Here is an 11,194-nt window from a genome sequence, read left to right on the forward strand (position 1 = left end):
TGTTCGAGCAGCTTGGTAGCAAGCTCTACATGTCGACCGCAGATCTAGCCCTGACCGATGGCCAAACATAACATGCCAATCGGGTCGTGGCGGATGTCTAACGCACTATAGCTACTCCCAAAGAATGGAGCAAGCAATTGTCCATTGTTGAGTTCGCTATAAATAACAGTGTCTACGCCAGTACGGGTGAGACACCGTTTTATATTAACGGACGGCACTATCCTCGGACGCCAGTCTCGTTTGTAGGAAGCCCAAGTCTTAGTGGAGAGGGTCCCTCACTATGCTCGGTGCGAAAGAGAACATCGTTTCGTCAATATGACGATGACCCATGACGTTATCATCTCAACGACTGAAACTTGCCCTAGTGACCCTGCCAGTTTATCAGTGTCAATAAAACTACGTCTTATGACCGACCTCTCGGCGGTATCATAGGCAAGTTTGATGCTTAAAACGTGAGCGAGGCTCAACGCTTCGTGAATGAGCGATAAGCCATCACACGAAAAGTCCGTGACGCAATGGCAAGCGCACAGGTCGCAACAATGATGAACGCTTTAGAGTGGGTGAAAAAGTACTGCTACTCTACCTAAAGATGCAGTTTCTGTACTACCTGGAGGTACTACGAAGTTGTTGCCGCGTTTCATTGGGCCTTTTATAATGGTAGAAGAGGTTGGAGACCTAAAGTATAGGCTCGCCTTTCCCCCGTATGAAGACTCACCCCGTATTTTACGTGGGTCGTCTGAAACGGTATGTAGACCCAAATGAGGTCACATACCCCCATCCGTCTAAGGAGACGATGGTGACGCCGACTGTGAGACGAGCGTCGTTCGGGTGAGGGGAACGTAGAAGGCGAAAAACTAATAGCCGACCGACTCCTCCCACCACGAACAGGACTCGGAGAGCGAGGGACATCACGCGAGTAACGCGGATCTCTCAGCATTATCCTCTCAAAAAGGTCCAAGTGAGTCTTGAGGGGGCGTTCATGACCCTGACGAGCCTTCGCTCGGACATCATAAAGTTTTGAGGTCAGTCGCAAGATTTTAATCTCGAGAACCACAATACGTCGTTTAGAAGCGCTTAACGCCTGCGATGGAACGGACGAAGGTAAGGCAGCCGCAATTAGGTGGGCGAGATCGTCACTCCTATCGGGCACCGCCTGCACTGATGAATGTGGGTGTGAATCAAGGTTTCCTTGTTAAAAGGTTGCTTGCCCACCGCTTCGTGACGCAAAAGGATCATATCCTCGTCCAATGGAGGTTTTTTTTACTCTTACGAATCGACGATATCCTACGTATTGACGTGCCCACCGCTTCGTGAGGCAAAAGGATCATAACCTCGTCCAATGACGGGGTTTTTGACTCTTACGAATCGACGATATCCTACGTATTGACGTGCCCGTGGGTGACTGCCTATGAAAAGGAGCACCAGCTGAGGCCTCTTCGCTAGTCTCAAATGGACTAGCAGAAGCAGCGTTGTGATAAGAATCAGGGGGTACAGTACCACCCATTATTTTTTCCACACGCAAGCGGGCGAAATTAATTCGTTGCGACCGCTGTTCATCGCATCGGAATGCGGCGCAAGAATTCCGCCTCGTGTTGGTCGGACGTTTCTTTGAACGCGACACGACCGGGGTCGGGAAAATACGCCCAAGCGATATTCACTGACCCTTGCATGATTTAAAGACGCCATAATAATTTTGTGCGTCTAGAAGTGGGCGCTCTAGAAGCGACGCTTTAAGAACCGTTTAAACGAGGCCATTTAGATGGAGGGGGCGTCGGTAATATGCCACCCGTCACATAGCCACGTTCAAAACGACTGGCTTGTGACACCGACTGAGCATGTTCACGCGTCGGAGGCGGAGCTAGGCTCAGAATCCTCTATATCAGAACCATTATGTATAATGGTATGAGCATAAGGCGTTGTGGTTTTACCTAACGCCGAAGCGGCTGCGCCTTTTTGAGCAGCGCTCTCATTAACCATCGCTGCGCTATCTAGCGCAGACGACGAGACAGCATTCTTAAATGTTGCTGTTCCATGTTGCGACCATGAGAGGAGTTTGGATGGGCAATAATGCGCCATCATCCTTCCTCATGAGCTCATTGTATGCATCACTACTATGAGGTGACGGCAACGGTGTTGACTCATTGTAGTCGACAATGAGCGACGGAACAACATTCTCAGTGTTGAAGTGGGATAGATCTTGCCGGCGTGCTTACGCGGAGCGTGTGCTTAGTGCGAGGTTGAGTGGGCGTCTTCGCAGACGATCCACCAACGTGGCCTCTTTTAGGTGGCACCTTTGGCGCCGTGTATGAAAACACAGATCGCTAGAGTGAATGAGAGAATTAGCGACGCGTTAAGCAGCTCGCAGTTCCTCCTTTCCCTTTTACGGATCTTAAAATGTAAATTCGTTCTTAAAGGGGGGGTAACGGGCTAAAGTTGTCCTAATACTACACAGTCCCCGTTAAGTACACTCTGTGTACTGAAGGGGATGGTCAATTACTTAAATAAAGTAATTAGACCCACCCCTTGGGTGTGGATCACATTGTGACCCACCCTTGTGTGTGATGCACAGGTATATTCACATTAGGAGGGATGACGCCTAGCGTCATCCGTTACGCGAGATATTTAGAAAGACACGCTTGCAATACATATTAAGTATTATCTATAGAGATGACATTTTGATTGGTAAAAATGGGTATTTATATTCAATGCGATTAGATATAAATCAGTCTGAAAACTACGTCCTACTTAGTAAGTGCGCACGAGGAGCCGGATTACCGCTCCCGTGACGACACTTAACTAAGGTACTTAGTGCGTTGGGTGAGGTCGCTAACGCTCACCACAAGTACCTCACTGCACGCAAGAGAAGACGGTCTATTCGCTTCCTCGCTATGCTAGGGTGTGTGCTTAAGTAGGGCGTGGCCGCCTTAAGACGTGCCCGCATACACTTGGTAGCACTTGTATCCTTCAAACGACCCGCATCACAAATGCGGAGCGCAGACGGGAAAAAATAGCATCGGACAGTTCCGGTAGTTTGCGCGCGAGGCAGTAGCTAGAAAACCCTTATAGATGCGGAAGAATCCATCGTTGCTCGGTTAAGGAGGTGATGAATGCCTGCCAACACACTTGACGCACGAAAACTTCCAAAGATGCACTCTAGTGTTTCCTTTTACCCTGTGCACTTGGCCAGTTTACGGCAACGACTCTGTTTGCGGAGTATATAGTTAAACTGCCTGCCCGCCAGTCTGTGTAATCCACACCTGATATTCTGGGATAGGGGGTGATCTCAAGACGATTTTAAATTGCTTTTGCATTGCACTGGAATGAGAATACAGTGCAAACGCCATCAAGAAACATCGGCGTACAAACGTCATCGGATATACGCTTTACACAAACGCCATTTTGGCAAACGCCACCGGATACAGACCATTCAGTAAAAACTCCATCGGACAAAAGCAGTCAAACAATTGTCATCGGACAATCACCGTCGTACAAACGCCGTCGGATAAATACAGTCAAACAAATGTCATGGATGGCAGATGAAGATCAAACCAATACCGTCACCACATGTTCGCTTAAGCCAGTAATCAAACTCCCATTAAAGTATGTGGCGGAAAATGGAAAGACACATTTATGACACAAATGGCTTCGAGTCATCTCTCTTTTTCTGGGTGCCTACTGTGTCAAATCTTCACTACTTTGGTGACGATGATACACGTCGCCGTGGAAGATGCCAAATTCGGGGAAATTAGGACTTTTAGTAATAGGATCAATGCGTATTGAGGAGGCATGGTTTAAATTTGTGTCGCCTTTGCTCTATAGAAACCACACGTCGTTAAATTAACTGTTTGTGCAACGAGGCACTGCCGACTTGTACTGCTTCAGTCAAGTCCACTTCGCACTGCCTGGTGCCTCGCGTCACTTCACGTACACTAGTACGTGCAGAGGAAGACTCTCTTTAATACATTTGCTTTAAAGATGGTTACTATAAAACTGTATTAATATAATTAAATTCTTCTCGTCTATCTTCTTAATACTAACTTAATTATAAAGTAATACAAAACATGCAATAAAGTCTTATCTGTCTTTCTCTTTACGCGCGTCCAGCGCTGACTACTCCGCGAAGAAAGTAGATATAATGGCCTTATCCACCAATGGATAAGCTTTTAGAATATTACCATATAAAGTAACATTCTCCAAATATTATATACCATTTATAAAATATATTAATTAACAACCTTTAAGTGTTAATTTCATGTAACGATACACCCCGTTACATCACCCCTCCCTTAAACGACAATCACTCTGAATGTCATTGGATAGAGCAGTCACCATAAGGCCACTTAATTAAGAACGATGCGGATTGGTCAAAACCATCATTTTTAATTCCATCGCGTGGTTAACAAGTCCATGCGGTATGCGAATAGTGCGGCGGCTTCGGCTGCGGTTCATGCAGTCGCGGGCGACGCATTATTGTATTTTGCGGCAAACGTTTCGTCTGTCGTAGTATCATCTTCTCCCGCAACCATAGATGTTGCGGGTGCACGTGATGAGTCACCACGTGAATACGGCCCCTCTTTGGAGGTCGACTACGAATGCGAGTCGAACGAAATGGCCGGCTCGGGGAGAGCAGAACAGTCGCCTGACCATCGTCAGGCGGCTGACTATGAGCCTTCGAATGAGGGGGATCAATCGGATACACGTCTTAGTAGCATTCGCTATAGCATGTTTGGCTCCGACGATGAGGATTATTCATCATCGCATGCACCGTCTCCCGTGCCGTCACCCGCACATATTTCTGTGCGTGGTGATGACGATGGCGTAAGCCATCGTAATAAAAGTTCTTGTGATACCTTGTTTCGGTGGGTACCACTCAGGGGAGCGTAGACAATAAAATTTCTTGTCTTACCCCTGAGAAGAAGCCGTGGCTTTTGCTTGAACGGCTAGTCAATAGCTTGTCTGGAGAGACTACTCCTAACAATAAATATCCCTTATTTATTGCGACAAAGCTACATGGCCTTGATCCCAGCGCGAATAACTTTCGCGCTGAGGAAGATTTTTATTTCATTTTTAAGCATCGATGGAACAGTGGCAACAACAAACGAGATAAAATCTCGTTGATGCAAGCCTGGAGTGCGTTCATTCGCAATGTCAAAGCATTGGACGCGAGCCTGGCTTCCAAGACTTATTGCGATTCGCGTTAAGTTTGAAAAACGAACTTCAACCGGTGCAAGGTATAAACTGCATCGGTTGTCTCGTGAAGCGATACTTCCATGCCTCATGTGGGGTGAACCCTGTCCGTGTTGTGTCGACAACACGAAACGAGTGAAAGGGAATGTTTATTCCCTTCTTCGCCCTGGTGAAGGGCTCGCATCTCTATCGAGATGCGCGACGCGATTGACGTTTTGCAATCGATTTACAAGCTTTAGAGGCGCGTGTTTTCCGATGGACCTTCTGATCCATCGGATTGATCTCGTCATACTGACGGGACGAGGCCTTCAACGTCAACAACCAGCTGGGGACGAGGTCCCAGCTGTCATGCGAAGGTAATTAACAGCATCGGCGAACAATATAACTCGTTCGCTGCCTCTTCACATGACGGTGGTTTACGATGCGTTCCACAAGGAAACGTTAACCACCGTGGGAATCTACCAATGGTTGCGGTGGATGAGGGGAAAGTAATTCCGACCTATGTGTCGGATCTAGAGTCGAAGATCGACAAACTCGACCACTCCCTCCATGTTTTGGAGGAGGGTCTTGATCGCGAGCGCGGTAAGCGTCACTCGTTGGAACAGACGGTGCAGACTCACCGTATCGAACGGTTGGAAGACTGTTCGAAAAGTGAGTACTCAATATTGGAGTACGAACGGAAGTATTACGCTCTTCGTGATGAGCTGACGTCAGCTCGTCCGGATTTCGAGGAACTTCGGATTCGGCATGAGAATCTCCAGACTCAACGTGAGAGTCGGGTTCGTGTTCACAAGAATCTCTGGGGGATTCTTGAGAGGGGTGCTCAAATCCGTCCGCGGAAGAAACCGCGTACTGGTAGGATGTGAACGCATCCTACGTAGCAATTCTATTGTGTATGCATTGCCTATGCGATGCAGTACACGGAATGGCCCAATGAACTTGGGTAGTCGTTTACTGCTACCCACATTAGGGACTACACGCTTAGGTAAGTTTACCGTNNAGAAAGTAGATATAATGGCCTTATCCACCAATGGATAAGCTTTTAGAATATTACCATATAAAGTAACATTCTCCAAATATTATATACCATTTATAAAATATATTAATTAACAACCTTTAAGTGTTAATTTCATGTAACGATACACCCGTTACATCACCCCTCCCTTAAACGACAATCACTCTGAATGTCATTGGATAGAGCAGTCACCATAAGGCCACTTAATTAAGAACGATGCGGATTGGTCAAAACCATCATTTTTAATTCCATCGCGTGGTTAACAAGTCCATGCGGTATGCGAATAGTGCGGCGGCTTCGGCTGCGGTTCATGCAGTCGCGGGCGACGCATTATTGTATTTTGCGGCAAACGTTTCGTCTGTCGTAGTATCATCTTCTCCCGCAACCATAGATGTTGCGGGTGCACGTGATGAGTCACCACGTGAATACGGCCCCTCTTTGGAGGTCGACTACGAATGCGAGTCGAACGAAATGGCCGGCTCGGGGAGAGCAGAACAGTCGCCTGACCATCGTCAGGCGGCTGACTATGAGCCTTCGAATGAGGGGGATCAATCGGATACACGTCTTAGTAGCATTCGCTATAGCATGTTTGGCTCCGACGATGAGGATTATTCATCATCGCATGCACCGTCTCCCGTGCCGTCACCCGCACATATTTCTGTGCGTGGTGATGACGATGGCGTAAGCCATCGTAATAAAAGTTCTTGTGATACCTTGTTTCGGTGGGTACCACTCAGGGGAGCGTAGACAATAAAATTTCTTGTCTTACCCCTGAGAAGAAGCCGTGGCTTTTGCTTGAACGGCTAGTCAATAGCTTGTCTGGAGAGACTACTCCTAACAATAAATATCCCTTATTTATTGCGACAAAGCTACATGGCCTTGATCCCAGCGCGAATAACTTTCGCGCTGAGGAAGATTTTTATTTCATTTTTAAGCATCGATGGAACAGTGGCAACAACAAACGAGATAAAATCTCGTTGATGCAAGCCTGGAGTGCGTTCATTCGCAATGTCAAAGCATTGGACGCGAGCCTGGCTTCCAAGACTTATTGCGATTCGCGTTAAGTTTGAAAAACGAACTTCAACCGGTGCAAGGTATAAACTGCATCGGTTGTCTCGTGAAGCGATACTTCCATGCCTCATGTGGGGTGAACCCTGTCCGTGTTGTGTCGACAACACGAAACGAGTGAAAGGGAATGTTTATTCCCTTCTTCGCCCTGGTGAAGGGCTCGCATCTCTATCGAGATGCGCGACGCGATTGACGTTTTGCAATCGATTTACAAGCTTTAGAGGCGCGTGTTTTCCGATGGACCTTCTGATCCATCGGATTGATCTCGTCATACTGACGGGACGAGGCCTTCAACGTCAACAACCAGCTGGGGACGAGGTCCCAGCTGTCATGCGAAGGTAATTAACAGCATCGGCGAACAATATAACTCGTTCGCTGCCTCTTCACATGACGGTGGTTTACGATGCGTTCCACAAGGAAACGTTAACCACCGTGGGAATCTACCAATGGTTGCGGTGGATGAGGGGAAAGTAATTCCGACCTATGTGTCGGATCTAGAGTCGAAGATCGACAAACTCGACCACTCCCTCCATGTTTTGGAGGAGGGTCTTGATCGCGAGCGCGGTAAGCGTCACTCGTTGGAACAGACGGTGCAGACTCACCGTATCGAACGGTTGGAAGACTGTTCGAAAAGTGAGTACTCAATATTGGAGTACGAACGGAAGTATTACGCTCTTCGTGATGAGCTGACGTCAGCTCGTCCGGATTTCGAGGAACTTCGGATTCGGCATGAGAATCTCCAGACTCAACGTGAGAGTCGGGTTCGTGTTCACAAGAATCTCTGGGGGATTCTTGAGAGGGGTGCTCAAATCCGTCCGCGGAAGAAACCGCGTACTGGTAGGATGTGAACGCATCCTACGTAGCAATTCTATTGTGTATGCATTGCCTATGCGATGCAGTACACGGAATGGCCCAATGAACTTGGGTAGTCGTTTACTGCTACCCACATTAGGGACTACACGCTTAGGTAAGTTTACCGTAGAGAGTAGTACTAGATCATCAATTTAAATGACAGAACATTTCCTCTTCCATGTTTGTCTGCGTTTCGTTTCTGACGGTCCACTGCGTTAGCAATGGAATCCTGTACGAAACGGATTACTGATTCTCGAGCCAGCAGAAATTCCTCTGCTGACTCATTTGTTTTGTATTTTCCAGTGCGTTTTGTGCCCACTGCCATGAGATCTTTCTCATCTTCGATGTCGATTTCTTGACATCGACATCATTCGCGTCGTTGAAACCTTAGGCAACTCGCATGGAACTGCTTTAGGGTATACATCTCTGAATTCAATTATTACCTTGTATAAAAGATTTGTCTTAAGTGACTCCCAGAATTGAGTAGAATATCTCTCAACTCGAGTCTCCACACCGAGGACACTTTCGTCCATCGATGAGCGGCTGAAAACCTGTGCGTTCTCTGCCAAAATTACCGCTGACCGAATATCGGTTACGTATTCGTCCTCTGTGACGAGTACGCAGATCTGCTTGATTCTACCACTATGCAGATCTCTCAAGAACCGCTTGGGTTCTAGGGTCGGTAATTGAGTTATCTCCGAAGTTAACTTCGGAGGCGCATACAGATCAAGAGTATAAGCTCCTACTCTTGATACGTCATTGACCAAGACATTCAATGTCTCGGTTCTTCCTAGGATTTATCCACAGGGTGCCGAGGGATCAATTCCTCGGGATGATGAAGTCTAGTAACTTCTGCGTTAACTGTTTGAGAAGATTTCTCCTCAAGTTCGTGGTGACTTATTCCCTTAACGTCTTCCGACTGTGATTGCGCTATCATAGTCGGGTCCTCTACGGTCGACTCTCTTCTCGACCTAAGATCATCGCGTTCTTTTCTTTTAAACAGCCAGTATATTTCTTGTATGATGCCCGCTAGGCGTACATTCATGTCTCAATCCACTCGACTTATTCGAGTGGTGGACCTTTGGCGCTGCCTGTGCATTTGCACAGCCGCCGGCAGCTGGCTCCACAGGTTGATTTGTAATCAAACTGTGATTTTGTGCAGTCGTACTAATGACCGTACTCCAAGTGAGGCCATTGCCCTTCATCGTAGTACATCCACACACTTGTGGACGCTCCAAGACGTTCATCAGATAGCCATCTGATGAAGAAGTGGCAGGCATCTTTACGGATCGATGCTGCCAGCTGATTCTTGGCTCGTATTTTCCAAGCCAAGGTAAACCTAGGATGACATCAAATTTGTCATTTAAATCCAGTACGATGAAACTATCATCGTACTGTTAATCTTTTTAAGTGTAGTGAAGCTTCATTACGCGCGATATTCCTGTTATCGATGCACCTATCGGTAGACCCACCGTCATCATCGTTGGAGGGATGTAGCGCTCAACATATTTGAGCCTACGACCCTCTAGCGACTGGCGACGAATAAAGTTATTCGACGCCCCACAGTCAACTAGGGCTCTAAGTAACAAATTATTTGTCAGTCTTAACTTCAAGGTGATGAGAGGTACCTCATCGCCAGGTGCAGAGACAAACAATGATTGTGTGTCTGGAGCAATTTTTTTTTCAAGAGATTGGCAAATTCTCTTATAGTTGCTGGATCAGAGGGCGTTGCGCCCCTATTGACCCCGACAATTTTTTAGCGGTCCGCCTCGTTGTTGCGATTTCGCAACAACGTCGAACCCGCGACCGTTGCCCTTTTTGGCATTCAGTTCGTAATTACTTTCAGTACCTCTCAGTACTGGGCGTGAGGCACTACACTCATGAGCGTAACTTTTTTCAGCGATTGCATTTCTGCGATGTTTATTGCTCGAAAAGCGAGGTTTCTCGCTTTCGACATAAGATAGGTCCATAGGTTCTGGACCTCCAAGCTCGTGTCGTCTTGGAGGACGATACGATGACGAACTAGCTTGAGCCTGTCTCAAGCTAAAGTCCTCCTGTTCCGCGACGGATATTGCTCTTCAAGCGTATCCAGTTCCAAGCGAAACAGGTGGGTCTTTACGGGATTATCCGTAAGACCTTGCATGAACACCGTAATCAACGTGTTTTCATGAACTAGGTTGTTCGTGATACAACTCGCTAAAAGTCGTATGTGCTGGGCATAAGCGTGAACAGCACGCTTGCCTTGCTTGAGTTTCAGAAGGTCTGATCGAGCTCTGAATTCAGCCCTAGGCGGTTCAAACGTCTGTTTGAGCCGGGCTTTAAAGGACCCAAAGACATGTGGGTCGCGCAACTTAAGGACTAGTGCCAAGTTTTGGCACGACCTGCCAAATTTGACTGAGCGAATGCGACTTGCATTTGCTCGTCGACGATGTAACGAGCCTTTATGGCATCGTCCAACTCGACGAACCATCTTAAGAGGGAGTCTTCTTCGACCCCCCTATACTTAGAGATGCCAGTCTTCAAGGTTTCGGGACGACGCATGTGCGTCATCCCAGGTACACGGGTCTGTACCTGTTGCAACTTCAACAGTTCTGCCTGTTGAGAGCCTTGCTGATTAAGCAACTCGGTAGCAAGGCTACCTTCTCATTCGCCTCATCAAACTCATGTTGTATGAACTTGGCGAAGGCTGAATGGAGGGCATCTCTGTCCAAACCGGACAGCACGGCATGGCCAAGGTGGCATTGTTCCTTACGGTCGAACTCATTCGTTCGACCGCACTCCTTTCTATGTCACTTAGAAAGGAGTAGCTATCACGCGAAACGTAATGCGTATTTCCATTATCATCTAACATGTCCATGTTAGATGATGGAACTGTGGTCCTTGGACGGACTACAAAGAGCTACCAGGTGTAACGAGGCACTGCCGACTTGTACTTCTTCAGTACAAGTCCACTTCGCACTGCCTCAGTGCGAGTGGTGCCTCACGTCAGTTCACGTACACTAGTACGTGCAGAGGAAGACTCTCTTTAATACATTTGCTTTAAAGATGGTTAATATAAAACTGTATTAATAC

This window comes from Bremia lactucae, linkage group LG4 (assembly GCF_004359215.1).
Source record: "Bremia lactucae strain SF5 linkage group LG4, whole genome shotgun sequence".
Classification (NCBI taxonomy): Eukaryota; Oomycota; class Peronosporomycetes; order Peronosporales; family Peronosporaceae; genus Bremia; species Bremia lactucae.